This window comes from Rhagoletis pomonella, unplaced genomic scaffold (assembly GCF_013731165.1).
Source record: "Rhagoletis pomonella isolate Grant_MI unplaced genomic scaffold, Rhpom_1.0 Rhpom_scaffold_00010, whole genome shotgun sequence".
Classification (NCBI taxonomy): domain Eukaryota; kingdom Metazoa; phylum Arthropoda; class Insecta; order Diptera; family Tephritidae; genus Rhagoletis; species Rhagoletis pomonella.
In genome coordinates, this window is record NW_023458564.1 from 8,749,106 (window position 1) to 8,755,105 (window position 6,000).

At 36.7% G+C, this 6,000-nt stretch overlaps 1 protein-coding gene across 1 annotated transcript in view; it reads left to right on the forward strand.

Annotated features, from left to right (window-relative positions):
* The window catches only part of LOC118746017 (DNA polymerase epsilon subunit 2), a 181,648-nt gene that overhangs the window by 42,733 nt on the left and 132,915 nt on the right, over positions 1-6,000 (forward strand). The gene's annotated exons all lie outside the window — the stretch shown is intronic.

The window sequence follows — 6,000 nt, forward strand, 5'->3', positions numbered from 1 at the left end:
TCCCCCAAATTAACTAATAGTCATCTTCCATACCTGACTCTTCCAGCTGAAGTTCCAAAAGAAGCGATGTTGCGTAAGCCGTTTGCACTTGCTGGGCAGGTGTCAGCGATTTCTGAATCTATATTTGCGATCCCGTACGAGCCCGGACTAGTCAGAATCAGTCAGATTTTACTGGATCCCGTACTCGGTTTTCTGACTATTGAGAGGGCAAAAAAAGATAGTAAATAAGGTCCTCTCTCTGTCAGAAGCTACCAGTTTTAGTCCGAAGATTTTTTGCTGGTAAATTCTGGTAAATGTGTCAAACGATCAGCTGTAGTGTGTTTGGCAACCAAATTGTAAACAAAAGAAAATTGCACTCTGCTAATTCGTGTTGAAAAGTAGTTAATTACTTGTTTAAGTGGATTCTAATGAATTTGAAAGTATTCTTGGTTATTTACATGTGTGAGCTGAGTGTGTTTACATACAAAATAACCAAAAATTTGCAACCAAAATTTGGAATTGACAGAAGTTACCATTTTTTATTGGAAAGCGATCCCGTACTTTTCAATGTTACTCTTTCGCTCTGAGCGAATTTTTATTTTTTGACAGTTTTACTAGTTTTGTAAAATTTTAGCCTGCCGTGCCCGTCCAGTTAAAGTTGGAGTGGTTGGTTCGGCGTAGGGAGCTGTGGCGGTACGGACAGCTGCGTTTTGGCATCTCTGATGATTAGGGAAATGCGTATCGCTGCCCCTCACAGACCACACCAAGACAACATAGTTCTACAGACCAGGCAGAATTTTGTAAGTAGTAGGAAGGAAGGTCTTCTTGGCTTTCCCCTAGATGCTGCCGGCAAGTGGCATTCTTGCTCCGTCGACCTCTACGCTCAGTTCGAGCTTCAATTCCTTCATCCCGGTGGTGATTCAAGGCGGATTCATATAAGGTGATGTTGCTAGAACAGCTGATTTGATTCGCCTCGGTACACAGACGTAAAAATTTCTTATGAGTGAGTGAGAAAGTGCGAGTTTTGAAATTTTCTTTTCCCCTTCTTCCTTGAGCGAAGAGTAGCTGAAATTTAACATTTGTATACTAACACCACCACCTTATATGAATTCGAATTGTGGTTATCAAAGTGGCTGTTCACTTGGCGGTTGATATTTGTAAGTTTTCTGGCATGAAGTAGCGCTCAAGGTCGCTGTTTATCACTGTGCAGAGCTTATCAATGCCAACTTCGGTGGCGAGAATAGAATAGTCACCGGCGTATGAGACAATCGAAACTCCCAAACAGTGGCTAAACTTTGAAAAGGAAGCGAGATAGATTTTATTCTACTAGGTTTTATGGTCTTCTCTTTGAATATCTACGGCCGATGGCTGCCTACGGCATAGATAGGTGACGAGACATCGTTTTGTATGAGTGGATAGTAATGTAACTTCACAGCTACAGCTGTTGTCATACCGGCAACTATCCTGAAAAATAGTACCTTTGCATTAAGAAGAAATACTATTTCATAAATTTTTTATTCTCTTCTTATTTCTGTTTCTCGTTTTATTTATTTTTCTTACCATTTGTGTGAGTTAGTTTTCGTTGAGACTTTTTATACATGAATGAGTAAATTCAGGAAGACCTGGAAAAGCAAGGATTTTTGGTTGTCCATTCACCATGAAGTAAACGATGTAGAGAACAAAGGTGGCGCCCATCTCGGTACCGCTATTCCGTTCGCAGTGATTGCAAAATTTCTTGTTCTTCCATTCTTGCTCGCGTTTTGGCATTTCTCTCGCAACTGCACCAATGCGACATCACATAAACATTATTCTCAAAAATCCTCTCTGATGCACCAGTTGCAATGGCCGATTGGGCAAAGCACTGACATGCCATTAAATTTTTATTTAATTTACTTTAAATTTTTGAATTTGCTGAAAAGCAAAATACATATACATGCATAAATATATGTACTTTTTAAATTTCATAAAATTTTTAGAAACTTGTTTAATTTTTTCTTATTTTAATTTTTTTCTTTTTAATGTAATTTTTACATTTTATTATTAAAAAAAAATATATATATTAAAGTTTTAGGAAAAAATTATTTTAACTTTTAGATTCTATTGCTTTAAAAAGAAACAAATTTTTTTCAATTCAATTCTTAGGAAGTGATTTTATTTTTTTTCTTCTTTGTTGATTAATTAACTTTAATTAAAATTTAAAAAGAAAACTATTTTTTTTCAATTTCAATTAATTTCAATTAAATTTTTCTTTTATTTTTTAATTTTTATTGATTTTAAAGAAAAATATATGTGGAAGTCTTTTTCAAGATGGCGGACAGATTTTTTGTAAGTTTTCAGCGATTTATACAAAATTATCTGTAGGGGTGAGGAGAGCGTTCCCAAGAACTCCCGAAATAGTGTTTTAGTCGAATTTATTTCATTATTTGAAATTTGTTTTTTGCATTTTTCCCTCGTATATTTTTTAATTTCATTAAATTTTTAGAAAACTTCTTGCTAAAAGACAAACAAAAAACGCTCAGACTTCCTCGTTGGCAGATCTTCGAAAATATTCGAAGATCTTCGAAATACTTAAAAGAGCTTTCAAGATAGTTGCCAGAATTGACAATTATCTTACGAAAGACTTTTGTGGGCGTGGCCTCATTTATATTACTCATTCTACGGCGATGCTCTTACTCATTGCTAAATCTTTTCTTTTTAACCGACTTCCAAAAAAAGGAGGAGGTTATCAGTTCGTCGGAATATTTTTTATTTTTTTTTTTTTATGTATGTTACCGCATAACTTTGGACCACGTCAACCGATTTCGATAATTCTTTTTGCATCGGAAAGGTAGTATCTCAGAGGTGGTCCCATACTAATCTGGTTAAGATCCGATCAGTGGATCATGAGATATATATATATATATTTTTTTTTTGATGAGAGTTGAAGTCGGTTTTTTTTGCTAAAAATTACTTGTATTTAATATCCTTCTATTTTTTTTGTTACTACTAACTAGTCAATATTTATTCTGCAACTTATTTTATTTTCATTTATTATTAAATTTTCCTTTAGTTCTACTTCCGGTTTTTTTAAATTTTTCCTCTTTCATTTTTAAACCCCACTTATCGTAAAATAAAACACTGTTTGCACCGAAGATGAAACTTCTCTCTCCTCTTGAAAGTAGTTTGAATGAACACACGCCAGTCCTTGTAAGGCAAAGTTTTTCACTTTGCAAAATCGAGACTGTAACAATTTCGTGGGGATATTAAAGGGTTTTAGTTTATTTGCATGAGTGGAACATGTTGCTTTTAGGCGAGCAATGTGTTTCCACAAATGTTAGGGACACACACATACATGGTATGCAATACAGAGCACGCAAAACCTTTTACGAGTATTTGGTTAAGTATCCTTGCCATACTCATATGTGCATATGTATGTACATATGTATGAGTTTACAAAAGTCTTTAGTCGTGTCCATTGACAGCCCTTGATTGTTTCTTACGTTTTTGCTTCCGTTTCGAAACACTTCTCTTACCACGAGAACGTTCAACAAACTTACATTTGTATGTATGTAAATAAGCTCTTCATTTACGCCCCCTTCCCTGCTGCTTGTTTGCTTATCTATGATTTATGTCATGTTTCTTTTGATTGATGTCCTGTTTGGTCCTGCCGGTCCACTGCGCTCTGGCATCAAGTTGACAGTTATGTACTGGTTTTGGTTGAGCTAAAAATGTATGTTTGCCTCGAGCATTATTGCTTAGCAGATTTGTTTTGCGTTCGTTTTCTCTTTCTTTAGTAGAATTATTTTCGAGAAAATTTATGCAGAATTACTTAATACATAGTGTGTACTTCATGCACATAAAGTGTATTGTAGGAGGTTGAATACTTCAATTTCATATCACTTTATGTACTTTTGTACTTTAAGTCACGCTTACTGATTTTTATTTGATGAATGACGCGATTTGTTTGGATATAATTTATGAAAAAGGCAAGTCTTGCGAATTCATATTTATCGGGAATTTGATTTTTACTAATAATTCTCCTTTGTTCATTGACTTAGTTGACGGTAACGATTATGTTGTATCGATGGTTGGGGATATTTAATAAACATGTGTTGCGTTGAAACATTAAAATTAATGACAAGGGACTGTAGAACCTGTAGGTCGTTTCTGTAACAATTCTCTACCAAGGCAAATTCATATATGAATTCGACGCTTTGTTTTCTACTGCTAATGAGTAGTGGAGAATAACGTATATTCTCTACCAGTAGAGAAATAAGCGGTAGAGAAGAGTTACAGAAACGACCTACTGATAACCCACCTTTGGACTTGACATAACTAAAGCTACATTCGCTGCGCTATGTCCATGTCGTTGTAAAGCTCATATAGGTCATCGTGCCAAAAATCAACGCGATTTTCTCTAGCAACTTCAAACTTTCACTTTGTTACACTAAAATTGAATGGGCTATATAAGTGCATACGTGGAATTTTACTTAAAAGTCTGATTAGAAGTATATGAGCGTACCAATTTATCCTTTATTAAAGGGACAAATGATATATGGACAAGCTCCATTGATGAAACCGTAGAAATGCTAGTTCAATCCCACCTCCCAGGCTGTAAACAGCATGCAGCGACACTAGGAGGAACAGAAATTCCAAGCACACCTAGCAGGGACCTGAAAGCAACAATAACACTAGAGAGGCTGATGGACATATACATAAGATCGCTATTGGGAAAAGAATTCCTATCAACAGCGCAACACGCTTACATCAAAGGCAAATCGACGGGGTCAGCTTTGCATGATGTGGTGGGATTTATAGAAAAGTCACTACACTTCAAGCAATATACTTTAGCAGCTTTCCTAGATATAGAGGGCGCCTTCAACAACATTGAAGTTGACACCATCATACAATCGCTTATAAAGATTGGTGTGGACGGCGGTGTAGTTGGCTGGATACGCTCTATGCTGGAAAGCAGAATTCAGGTTGAAAGCGGAGATAGTATAGTAACTAAATATGTGAGCAGAGGTACTCCGGCGGGAGGCGTACTCTCACCACTCTTGTGGGTGGTAGCGTTGAACGGCATATTGCTGGAACTCAATAAAGGAGGGGTTAAAGTAGTGGCATATGCTGACAATGTAGTGATAGTAGTCACAGGCCCCTTCTTTTCTACTGTAAATGAAATCTTAGAGGAGGCATTGGGTAAACTACATACATGGGGCTAAATGTAGTGGCCTTAACGTTAACTCCAGCAAAACCGAGTTATTACAGTTTACAAATAGAAATAAGATACCCCAATTTGGACTTCCTTCCATAGGCGGAAAGGCAACGAGGACCTTTTGGCACAGCTCAATCTTAAGTATTGGTCCGATAGAAAATAAAACCACGGACTACATGGTATCAAGCCAGGAATTTAGCTTGAATGTGGTGGTACGGTCTCCATCCAGAAAGGAATGGAAAAGAAGCCAAGCAGATGATAAGGAAGCTATCTCCATCTACACAGACGGATCCAAGATGGACTGCGGTGTGGGGCAGGGATATACTGAGAAGCTTGGTGCCAATCTGTCTCTGCGGCTGGCGAACCATGCTAGCATATTTCAGGCCGAAATCCTGGGCATACGTGAGGCCTGTAGGTTACTAACTAATAGTGCTACTAGAAAAGTAAAAGCAGTGATTTCTGCAGACAGCCAGGCGGCGCTGCTACACGGTCAAAAATTTGGGTTTAATTTTTAAACCGCGCTGGGACTACTGCCTTTTTCAAACTTTTATAGTCTACTTTTTAAACCAGTCAATAGTTTTACGCCATTTTTAATATATTCTGGTTTAAATTTTAGCCCAAAAAGTTCGTGGTTTAAAAATCAAACCAAAATGTTTTAATTCTAGTTTCTAGGTTTCATATATAGAAAAGTTGGTTTAAAATCTAAACCGAAATAGAATATGTATGTTTGCACAGAGAATTGTGGTGTTGATTCAAACTCAACATATGAAAGCACATTTGCATGCGTGGCTGTAGCTGAGTGTGCAAAGATGCTTGATACAATTGGT